The sequence below is a fragment of the Hibiscus syriacus genome, unplaced genomic scaffold (genome assembly GCF_006381635.1).
Source record: "Hibiscus syriacus cultivar Baekdansim isolate YM2019G1 unplaced genomic scaffold, ASM638163v2 tig00112738_pilon, whole genome shotgun sequence".
Taxonomy (NCBI): Eukaryota; Viridiplantae; Streptophyta; class Magnoliopsida; order Malvales; family Malvaceae; genus Hibiscus; species Hibiscus syriacus.
The window spans coordinates 7,432,710-7,445,811 of NW_024063392.1; positions in this window are offsets into that span (position 1 = coordinate 7,432,710).

The following is a 13,102-nucleotide window of genomic DNA, read 5'->3' on the forward strand; positions in this document are numbered from 1 at the left end:
AGAGGTTGCTAACTTGCGTCGGGTCCATAAGAGATTGCTAACTTGCGCCCATTAATAAAACTATGTCCATGGTGAGGCGAGGATCTTGGCTGCCACTGTGTCAGATTTCCTGCTCCAATTTTGGCAAATTTCATGCTTTAATTCTACCAATCTTTACTCTCGGCTTCGTAAAAAGTTGATTCAGAATGATGAGTACCTATAAAATTAAGGGTAAAGTATAGTAATGGTCACTGAACATTTCTGAAGCTTGCATTTAGGTCTCCTAACTTTTAAAATTTGCAATACAGTCCCCCAACATTTATTCTGTTTGCAATATGGTCCCCCAACTTAAATAACTGTTAGAAAATTAGGGTAAATTATATAAACGGTCATTGAACTTTTTAGGCACTTGAATTTAGGTCCCCAACTTTTAAAATTTTCAAAACAGTCCCCCAATAATTTTATTTTCTTATTAAATATAGATGTATAGAAAATATAAATGATTCAATTTATATTTAAATGTATGAATCATTTATATTTTTGATATATTTTATTTTTCTTGTATAAACTAGTATTTAAAATATGTTTATATTTTAATCAAAATATTTCAATATACGAATAAAAATATATTTATATAAATGTATATTTATATTTAGATGTATAAATAAAAAAATATATTCATATATTAATGTATGAATCATTTATATTTTTTGAATATTTTATTTTTAATAAGAAATTAAAATTATTAATTATATTAGAAATACTCAACTTAAGATTATATATATAATCATGAATTATAAATATGAAAAATATAAATATTAAATTTAGTTTAAAAATATATAAATCTTAAATTTATTCTTTTAAAATATTTTATCAACTAATATTTAAAAAATATATTAAAATTATCAAAAAATTTATCAAATATAATATTTTTTATTGTAAAAAAATATAATATTTTCCCATCATTTATTGCTTTCAAATTTTTTGCCGAAGTTCAAATCTCATTATTTCCGTTTTCCATTATATTCTTTTTTTCTGGCATTGGTCATACTATTAGTATATGTATTATTGTATATCTCTTAACACAAACGATGGTGTTAGCTTAGTGGCTCCACCATGTATCTTTCATTTGCGTGACTCAGGTTTGAGTTTGCCCAAGACCCAAATTTTACTTCTTTGTAACTTAATTTTCTTCTAATTAGGTGGTGACATGTGTCACCAATAACATATATCATGATCATGTGTTAACATATGTCAGATCCTGGTTAAATGATTAATTTATTAAATTTTATTTAATTTAGGACCAAATTGATAGCATATATAAATAATTAGGTGGTGACATGCGTCACCAATGACACGTGTCATGATCATGTGCTAACACATGTTAGATCCTAATTAAATGATTAATTTATTAAATTCTATTTAATTTAGGACCAAATTGATTATATAAATAATAAAGATTGAATGTATAATAATGTCAATTCCTTTTAACTGCCACTTCATCATTTGTATCAATTGGTAACGACTAGTGGCTTAGTTGAAATAGTTAAATAATTATGTTGTATGATTGATAAATTTAAAAGATCGATGACAAAAGTAAAAAGGGCTAGATAGTTAAGTTGTCAACCTAGTAGTTTACACTTTTATTTATACGTCAAAATAACATTTTATAAATTTAAAATTCGAATTATTTTCAACCTCTTCTATATCCTAACTACTTTTTTTAATTAAAATTTTTTTTCAACAGATAAGAATTATACTATTATATTTATATAAAAAATACGTATCACATGAAATAAGATGAAATTAAATAATAATAAATGTGACATAATTGAATTTAATTGAATTATTTTGGAATTTAGGGTTGAGAATGAAATTGAATTACTTTGGAAATTGGGGTTTAGAATGAAATTGAAGACTGTTTTGCAAGTTTTAAAAGTTGGGGGACCTTAATTCAAGTGTCTGAAAAGTTCAATAACCTTTTATATAATTTACCCTAATTTCTAACGGTGGTTTAAGTTGGGGGACCATATTGCAAACGGAATAAATGTTGGGGGACTGTATTGCAAGTTTTAAAAGTTGGGGGACCTAAATGCAAGCTTCAGAAATGTTCAGTGACCATTACTATACTTTACCCTAAAATTAAAATAAATTGAAATAAGTAAAAGATCGATTAAAAATAACAAATAAAAAAATTGAAAATGAATAAAAGTAAAAATTCAAAATGGGTTGTTTTCCATTAAGCACTATTTTTAACGTCATTAGCTCGATGATATCTTTATTTAAATCACAGTTTCCTCCAATTTAATTTCTCTAACTAATCCGATCAGAGCGTTGTCGTAATAAGACTTTAATCTTTGACCATTAACTTTAAATCGAGCTCCGGATTCATCTTCAATCTCAATCATTCCACGTGGAAATATTTGAACTATCGTGAATGGTCCGAGACACTTCGACTGAATCATACCTACAAAAAGTTTAAGTTTAGAATTAAATAAATTGTTTTGTCTGACGTCAAATGATTTGAAAGAAATCTTGGGATCATGGAATTCTTTTGTTTTTTTTTAAATATTTGAGCTCTGTCATAAGTGTTTCTTCGAATTTCCTCCAATTATTGAATATGTAAATTACTTGCTTCCCCAATCGCTTCTTTCTCCATGTTGAATTGTTTGACTACCTAATATGCTCAATGTTCCAGTTCAACAGGCAAGTGGAACGATTTACCAAAAATAAGACGATAAGGTGACATTCCAATGTGATCTTTGAATGCAATTTGATATGCCTATAATGCATCGAATAATTTAATACTCCAATCCTTATGATTCGGTTTCACAACCTTCTCAAGAATTGCCTTGATTACACGATTTGAAACTTCCGCTTGTCTATTTGTTTGTAGATGGTATATCGTGGCAATTCTTTGATTTACTCTAAATTTGTCCATGAGTGCCTCAATGATCCGAATAATGAAGTGAGTTCCTCGATCACTTATTACCGCCCGCAGTGTGCCAAACTTGGAAAAATAATTTTTTTAAGAAAATTAACCGTTGTTCTGACATCATTATTTCAAGTAGCTTTAGATTCTACCCATTTCGAAACATAATCAACTGCAAGTAAAATATATGTGTTTCCAAATGAAGAAGTAAAGGGACCCATATAATCAATTCTCTACACATAATTTTTTTTACAGATGTGAATCATATTTTGAGGCATTTCGTTTCTTCAGCTTAAATTACCAGCACATTGACACCTTTCACAAATTCTACAAAACAAGTAAGCGTCACAAAAAATAGTACGCTAAAAGAAACCATATTCTAAAATCTTATGAGCAGTTTGCTTGGGTCCAAAATGATAGCCCCAAGAGTAGTAATGATAGAAATTTATGATCAAATTTACCTCTTCTTTAGCGATACATTGTCAGACTACCTTATCAGAGTAATGCTTCCAAAGGTAAGGATCATCTTAAATGTAAAATCGGGATTATCTTTTTATCTGGTTAATCTTTTCTATTGGTAATTTACCTAAGCCAAATAATTAACCATATCTGCGAACCAATGAGTCACTTTTTGCACCACCATCAGATTTTCTTCAGGAAATTCTTCTTGAATTGGCAGATCTGATGCGAAGAGGGCAATGCGACTCAAATGATTGGCTACTAAGTTATCACATCCATTCTTATACTTGATCTCCAAATTAAATTCTTAGAGAATAAATATCTATCGAATAAGTCTCGGTTTTGCATATTTTTGCTCATCAGATATCGTAAAGTTGCATGATCAGAGAAAACAACAATTTTAGTACCCAACAAATATGATCTAATTTTTTTAAAGAAAAAGTTATAGAAAATAATTATTTTTCGGTAGTAGAATAATTTTTCTACGCCGAATCCATTGTTTGAGATGCATATACATAATATGCGCCGAATTTTTTAACGAGAATTGCACCAACAGTCATGTTCGATTTGTCAGACATATGTTCGATGGTGGTTGTATGATATGAGTTGATATAAGCTTTTCCTTCAAAATATTAAGGGGATATATGCATTCCTTATTAAAATTGAAAACTTGATCCTTTTGTAATAAATCGCAAATGGATGTGCTATCTTTTAGAAGTCGTTGATGAACATGCAATAAAATCATGCATAACCAAGAAAAGAACGTATTTCTCTTATCGTTTTTTGGTTAAGGGAGTGAGCGTATAATAGAATTCTTTGCTTTATCGATCGTAATTACATCCAGAGAAACAATATGGCCTAGAATTAACCCTTTATAAACCATAAAATTACATTTTTGTAATTTAAAATGAGGTTTAATTCTAGGTACCATTTAAGCACGTTAGTTAAATTAAATAAGCACTCATTGAAAGAATTACCATATACGGTGAAATCATCAATGAAGAATTCGATACCTTTCTCAAGATAATATGAAAAGATGCTAAGCATGCATATTTGGAACATGGCTGGTGCATTGCAAAGTTTGAAAGGCATTCGTCGGTAAGCAAATTTGCCGAAGGGACAAGTGAAAGTTGTATTTTCTTGATCTTTTAACACCACTGGGATCTGGAAGAAACCTTCTGAATACTTTATTACTGTAACTACAATTTTATTTGGGACCACATCGACTAGACTTACCCAATTACTATATGAGATCGGATAAGTCATATCCGCATCAAGAAGTTTCTGTATTTCATTTTTCAATACTTCCATTATTGGTGGATTTAACCGGCGTTGTCCTTCTCATTATGATTTTGCGCCTTCTTTAATTTTGATCTTGTTCATACAAGTCATGGGACTAAGACCTTTAATATTGGCGATCATCCACCATATAGCCTCTTTATGCACGCGCAACATTGTCACAAGGTCCTCTTCTTTTTCTTTCGACAATTTTTTCGAGTTGATTACATATAAAGTTTTATTTTCTCCCAAAAGGGCATACTTCAAGTGATCTGCTAATGGTTTCAAGTTAATTTGTGGAGCCTACAAAACATAAGGTAAAATTTTAAAACTTGAATGAATTAAACGAGATTCAGAATAAATTACAAAAAAATTCTCAAACTCCCTTATTTCCTCGTTAAAGTCCTTAAATTCCCTACATAAATTATCAACATAATTAGGTTCTATAAATTCATTTACTGCGGGCTCAATAATATCAACCAAATAAAAACTGACATCATTATTGGGATATCACATTACTTTGTACACATCAAATTTAACGACCTCACATTCGAATTCCATCATAAGAATTTTGATTCTTACGTCAATTTTTATATGCGCAGTACTAAGGAAGGGCCGCCTAAATAGAATTTTAGAAAACGTATTTGTCCAATTATTTTCCATGCTAATGCATAGAAATCCTTGAAAAATCTGAGTTCATTTACCTTCACTAAGACATTCTCCAGAACTTCTTTGGGATAAATTACAGAGTGATCCACCAACTATATCATCACTCTAGTATCTTTCAATGGCTCAGCAGAGAGTAAGTTATATATAGATAAAGAAATCAAATTTATAAATGCTTCCAAATCACACATTGCACGTTTTATGTCAATTTTACCAATTTTACACGAGATAACGAACATACATTGGTCCTTCAACTTTGGTGGAAGCCTTCATGAAATATTATGGAATCATGTTCTCCCAAATTGACTTTTTGTGCCATGTCAGCCTTTTTTTGTTGTTGTGAAAAGTTCTTTAAGAAACCGGTCATATTTCAGAACCTTTCATATTACTTCAAGAAGTGTTATGTTGATCTCTACTTTCCTAAAAACAACAAAAATCTCCCTTAATTCAGCTTGTTTATCTCTTTTTACTAACTTTGAAGAGAATGGAGGTGGAACGTCATAGGGAGATTGTACCAGATCAGATTGTGATTTTTTTCTTATTTCTCTAGGATCTTGCGATATCCTCATTTTATCTTTGGGAGTCTACGTCAAGTGTTGTTTATTACCTATAGGATTCTAGTTCTTTCTATTTCTTTTAGGATTCTGCACCTAACTCCTCTAGGACTTATTGTGCAACAACTGTTCCACTTTAGAGAGTGATAATGCTTACATTTTCCCGAGGATTTGTCATAGTTTGAGAGGAAAGTTTACCTTGTGATTCTAAATGGCCCATAGCCTGAGCCAACTGACTAATCTTCTTGTCTATTTCTTGTAAATGTGACTCAGTTCAATTCTAGAACTTCTCATGGAATAGAACCAGTTTCTCAACAATTGACTCGAGTGATGATTTCTGCGGCAGATAAGGTTGCTATGGAGGTTGTCTCGATTGATACACTTGATTAGGCCTCAAATTCTATGCGTAACTAAAGTTCAGGTGATCTCTCTATCCTGAATTATATGTGTTTCCGTGAGGGTTGAAAGGCCTTCAGGGAGGTCCCAAAAAATTTGCCACAATATTAACTTGTGCACCAACTACTTCATGTAGCATCGGGCATCAGTCTATTGGACGATCCGCCATAGTGTATATCATGCATACTCTTGCCGATCCAATTTTACTTGTAGTAAGAGCATTAACCACGTCAGTTAATTTATCAATTTTATTTTCAAGGGAAACAATACTTACCTCGTGAACCCGTTGGATGAGTTCACTTGTAAAGCCAAACTGTTGAGAGTTGGTTGTCATCGTTGAAATTAATTTCCTTGTTTCGTTTGGGTTCATATTGACGAGAGCTTCTCCTCTAGAAGTATCGATCATTTTTATTTCATAGGAAACAACCCTTCTTAGAAATACTGGAGAAGCGTTTACTCGATTAATCCATATTGTGAAAAACTTGCACAAAGCTTCTTGAATTACTACCAGTAGTCGTAAATTAACTCTCAATCTTTTAGTTTGATTCCCATGATGATTCTTCTCAATTTTCTTGCCTTTACTATTGGAAAAATCATATCAAGAAAAATACAATTTAAATCATCCCATGTGTTTATTGAATTTGGAGGTAAGTAGAATAACTTTTTTTACTAAACCATATAAAGAAAAAGAGAAAGCTCAAATTTTAATTTGGTCTTCTAATAGTCTATGTGGTTTCATGCTTGAAAAGACCATGTGGAACTTTATGAGATATTTATGTATATTATCACTGAGACGCCTGTCGAAGGTAGAAAGATGATGGATAAGTCTCGTTTTTAGTTGAAACGGAGCTTCCCCTTGATGAAAGTTGATGAAGAGAGGTTGTTAAACCATAGGTGTCGTTGCCGACTCTCTGATGGTGTGATCTCCCATAGGTTTCTCTTGTGTGTGATCGACATTAGGTGCGGTGCCAAAGGGAGGAGTCGATTTAGTGATTGATGGTTCTTATGTGGAATTTGTTGATTCCTCGAGTGTTGCGTCGATTGATACTTTAGGATCTTGTTCTCTTCGTCGCCTTTTTTTCTCTTGAAGTGTTTTTCCATGGATTCGTCTAGCTCGTTCTTCAATTTCTGGATCAAGTTCTTATAATATACCTAGGTTCCTCTTTGTCATAAATTAAAAACAAACTAAATTAATAACTTTTGCTGAAGTACCTGGCAACGGTGCCAATTTGGCATGTGTCATTTTCCTGTCAAATAATTTATTCTTAATCTTATAATAAATAAAATAGAATAGTACAGTGAGAAGATAACTAAGGAAGTTACTGATGTAGTTGTTCTTGATCTAGATCTAGGAAAAAATAAAAGATAAAAATAAAGGGAGATTAAAAGATTATAAAAATAAAATAAATTAAATATAAAGAAAATAAAGTAAAGAAAATGTTTAAGGTAAAACTTAAGTGGTAAAATCAGCTTTAGGCTTTCTCTTTGTCTCAAATTTTGTTGATCTTTGAATTGGATCTTAGCCTCGAATTCATGTCGGTCACAGTCTACAGGGCCCAACCCATGTAAGTTGTTTGTCTCTCAAGTAAACCAATCATCCAAAATCAATCTTTGGATCCCAGTCTTTTTATGGACTAATTGCGACAATCGTTACTAGCGCCAACTCAATTAAAAGATTTGGAAAAACCTGACTCGGATAGTGTCTCAATGAGAATCAAATCTGATCTCAGTTTCCTTTAGCGGACCGCCACTAAATGTGTTCACATGAAACCCTAAAAATGTAGCAGAAATGATAACAAATAATTCTTGGAATTTGTTTGAATTAAATCCTAAAAACAAAGATAAATCCTAATTATAATTTCAAATTTAAGGCTGAGTCTCTAGTCTTCATGAAACTACGTATTGGATCTTCTAGAAGTTGCTGACTGGATGCCACTTTAGATGTAATCATTCCCCAAGTCATGCCTATTAAGTTGGCATTGATTCCATAAAATAAAATAAAAATTGTAGAATCCAACATTTAGGTATCGTTTTTGGAATCCGACATCATGCACAGAAAACAAGTTTAAACGTCCAAATCAACAACAAAACCCGAAAAATTAAGGAGTAATTAACAATAAAATAATGACTATTTTAAGAACTAATCATATATTGGTATGAATACCAATGGAGTCAGATCGACCCTTTGAACTTTTAGGAAGCATTCGATTTGGAAGCCATTCATCGTGGTCCCTTTTCAAGAAATATTATTCTTTTTGGATCTGTTCGAACTCATAACAATAAACATTTACTATCTTCTACAGATGAAAACACTCATCAACATAAGTGTATGGGTTTGTTCCAATATACATACATGCATCGTCTGCATGAGCACACATATATCTTCATGCATGAAAACGACCACAATCACATCATCTTTATCGTAAATTAACTCTAAATGTTTCCACTCTCCTCCTCATTGTGACATATGCATGCAATGAAAACAAAAGTATGTCCAATTCATTTGAAGTCATGAACAAACATTCAGTTTCCAATTGTTCATTTGCTTACATTGCTTCCACCACTGTAGGAGTCCAAATTTTACCTTTTTTATCAAACACTAAATCTCATTTCCTTTATCATACCAAACTTTAACCTAAAGTACGTCTCTTTCACCACACTCGTTATTGGGAGATGATTCGTACCTTTAAGTATTGAATTAATAGCCTCAGCAATATTTTTTATAAAGTGTTCGTAACGTTGATCACCATCATATGCTTGCGATATTTTTCCTGATCAATTTTTGAAGCCACTTCTAAACATGCTCATCATAAACCTTCAAATTCTCTAATCTCTTATCAAAGTTTAGTTGGCATAGTCCATATCATGTTTCATAATATATATGGTGTTAACATTAATTTAATAAAAACACATAAATGGATACATATGTTGAAAATAAAACTTACCTATGATTATTATCTCATGCGACTGTTATGAAACTTTTTGATATAGTTCTTACCAATATGGCAGATAAAATATGCGTGATATACATGCAAAGGTTTGCAACGACTTCTTAGTCATTCAATTACCTCCAAAAGGCATGTTCCTCGATAGATATCATTCAAACTCCATTCTCTCGAATGAAATACATAGATTGGTCGAAAAGAAATCCTAAGCTTTTATTGTATCTCTTTCAATAATAGGGAATCCAATCGAGAAGATATTTTATTGACCATATTTTGCAACTTCTATCAATAGTATATGTTTAAATAGACCATACAACCATGTTCCATCTATTTGGATCATACATTTGCAAAATGAAAATCCTTCTATGAATGACTTGAATGTTCAAAAGAGTTCATCGAATATTCTCTTCCCTTGAAGAAGTTGATCTTCTAGGTTGTATGCAGAAATGGATTGAGACTTCACTATGGTTCCTGAGATGAATCATTTCATAGCTTGTAACAAATTCAGTAGCTCATTGTATGATGTATCTCAATCGTCGTATATCAACCTCATTGAATTCTCCTTCGCATGCCAAAGTAATTTGTATTTTACATTATATTTGAACTGATCTCAAATAGATACAACTAACACTAAAAAAGGGATCATTAGATATTTTTTAATCAATACCCTGATATATTAGCATATTATAAAAAAGTCCAACTTTTGGTGATCTTCTTTGATGGAGTTTTGTAAATATGTATGAAGACCATTGTACCTTGTGAAGACCCAAACATCTTGCCTCTGCATTTAGGTTACTTTGATTAGCCACTTACACTTGGGGATATATTGAACACACTTCGCATATATGGTCTTCTGGTTGGACTCTACAACCTTGCAATCTACCTGGCCTTTTATACAATATTGTTTTAATCGCCAATGTAACTTCATTTTTTCTTCTATATTACTTCCTAACTAATAATTCACTCGATATTTTGAACGATTCAATCATGTGGCTTGAAGTTAAAGGCATCCCTAGGAATTCAGGTGCCCTCATTGCATCATAATTTATCCTATACATGTGAAGGGTAGGTTGATACAGTGTTGAATATTCATCAATGGCTAAATCAAGTTCACCACCACAAAAAATAATTTCATCGTTAGCCAAAATGGGTTCCTTAGTTTCTTTATCTTCGTTGGAATCATCTTGTATTTCTCCCTAGTGATTTTCAACGTGAACATCAATAGTCTATTCCAGATGATGTATGCTTCTTGCCCCGTACACTACTATTGTAGATGTCCCACCGATTCCATTTACACTTTCAAAACATGCCACGAAGTTTTTATCGACATACATATCGGGTCCTCAAACTCACTTCTAAAAGCCATTTAAGTTGAATTTCCAAATACATTTCTTGATGACCTAGAAACCTCAAATATCTTATGCACCCCAACAAATAACTCAATAATTGGAACATTTGTTGAGTTATGTAATTCAATCATTGTTCTAATATAATAATCTTCTTCAAGTGGTACTTTTGCATGGTTAACTGGATTGGGACACACCATAAACATGTACCTCAAACAAATAATTGTAGCTTGAATTTTTCTTTCTATCCTCTCATTGATTTCTACAAATGTGATGTCCCTTTTAAAAATCATATTTATAGGTATTTTAGACTGAAAAGAAACTCGACCTCATTTTCATAATCTATCCATTATAATGGAATATCATGAAGAAGTTGTTAGAGCTGCTCATGGACGGTTAATCGTATTGTTTAGCCTAAACGGTAAAAAATAGTTAACCACTAATGATTATGAGATTTTTTAACTGTAAACTAACCATGGAAATAAAGTTAATTGCTAATGCCTAACGATTATTAACGGTCCGGTTACATGTTAAACTATGATTAACATATTACAATTATTTATAATAAAAAAATCATAATTCTCACTACAAAAAGTGTATCACTTAACACATACTTACATTAATGTAAGTGAATAAAATAAAAAAAATTATAACTCTTAACACATTCTTACACCAATATAAGTATGTACATCTTCCAATATCTTGGTATCTAAAAATAAACACATAATTATATTGGTGTAAGTATGTTTCTATATTTTAAAAGAAATAAAAACTAAAAAATAAGAAAAATATATAATAAGTTATTTATGTACAATTTTTTATTAAATATACATATATAAATTAGAAATAATAGAAAAGTATAGGATAACCTACGCGTTTAGTACCTAAACTATTAGTTTTGGTTCGTTTTACTAAAGTTTCAATTTTTTTAAAATCATACCTAAAATTTAGTTTTTATTTCCTTTTAATATCAATTAAAAACTTAATGTTAAGTTCTGGAAAAAATTGAGTGTTTAGGCTCTAAAATGGACTAAAACTGATAGTTTAGGTACTAAAGGCTTTAATTTTTCAACTATGGGGTACTAAAATGAAACAAAAACAAAAAGTTAGGTATGATTTTGAAAAAATTGAAAGTTTAGGTACCAAAATTAATAGTTTAAATACTAAATACGTAGTTTTCCCAAAATTATATTAAGTTATTTCTATAAAAATATAATTGTTTAGTGTTTTAAATAGTTAATTTCTCATTGTTCATTAGATTTTTTTATTTATTTCGACATTTCTACTTGTTCTCTATGTAGGACCTTGAATTTTGGAAATTACACTTAAAAGACAAAGTTCTGCAGTTTTTTATTTTTCCATAATCATCGGAGACCTAGTGGGCATGAAACCGGACATGAAAGAGATGACGTGGAATCTAGTCAGCATCTTCTACAAGGTCCAGTCAGCAGTTACATGAAGACAGAAGACTTGACTGCGAATTCGAATTTAAATTCGAAATTTATCTTTATTTTTTGGATTTAATTTCAAGAACCATCTTTTAGGGTTTTTAATATTATTTTTGGGTTTTCAGGAGACTATAAATACACATCGGGGTAAGCCCGAAAGGGTATCTCCGATTCATTTGTTGTTTCTCTCTCTAGTTTTATAAAAGTTATTTCTTTTTTTCTTCTTTATGTTTTATTTTTTTCTTTAAAGATTTCTTTATTTTTAATAATGCTAAGTATGATTTCTATCATGCTTAGCTAAGTTTTTAATAGCAAAAGGCTGAAGCGGCGACTTAATTCCTAATGTGAGAATTGAAAAGCACCTCACAGACTTCTGGTTAAATTTATCAATTTTCTAGAAACTAGATTGGCATATGACCTTTCTTAAAATCAAAATGCTTTCACTTCAAAAATAGATTTTGGCTTGGATGTTGTTGTGGTTTATCATTGGGGTTATAGAATCAATTGGTTCAAATTCCCTTGAGCACACTTAGAGATAACACTCTAACGGGAAATTGTGATCGAGATTGACTTTATGGAGAAATCATAATTCGAGTCGGGCTTTTCCAAGCACTTTTAACTTGTTTTGAGTTAGCAAAGATAGTAACAATTAATCCGAACAAGGATTGAGATTTCTAAAATAGATTTGGGAAAATCAATCACCAAAGAGAAAAGTGAGCTACAAGGATTGAACCTTGCAGACTCAAACCGACATTTAATCGGAGTAAAATCCTATTCAAGGATCGATTGGAATTTGAGGCAAAACGGAAGCCTGAGGTTGTTTTAAATCATCTTGAATTTTAATTTACTTTTTTTAATTCTTTATCTTTCTTTACATCTCTATTTACTTAATCAATTTCTAAACAACCCCCCATTTTAGTTTACTTGTAAATTCACACCTAGATCAAAGATCAAGAAACAATCTACATCAGCATCTTCCTTTGTCCTTGTGAATTGACCCTTAGTCTCTCTACATTATTTTCTATTTCATATGTTTGAGATTAAGGATTAACTGACATTAAAATGACACATTTTCAAATTGGTGCCGTTGTCGGGGACT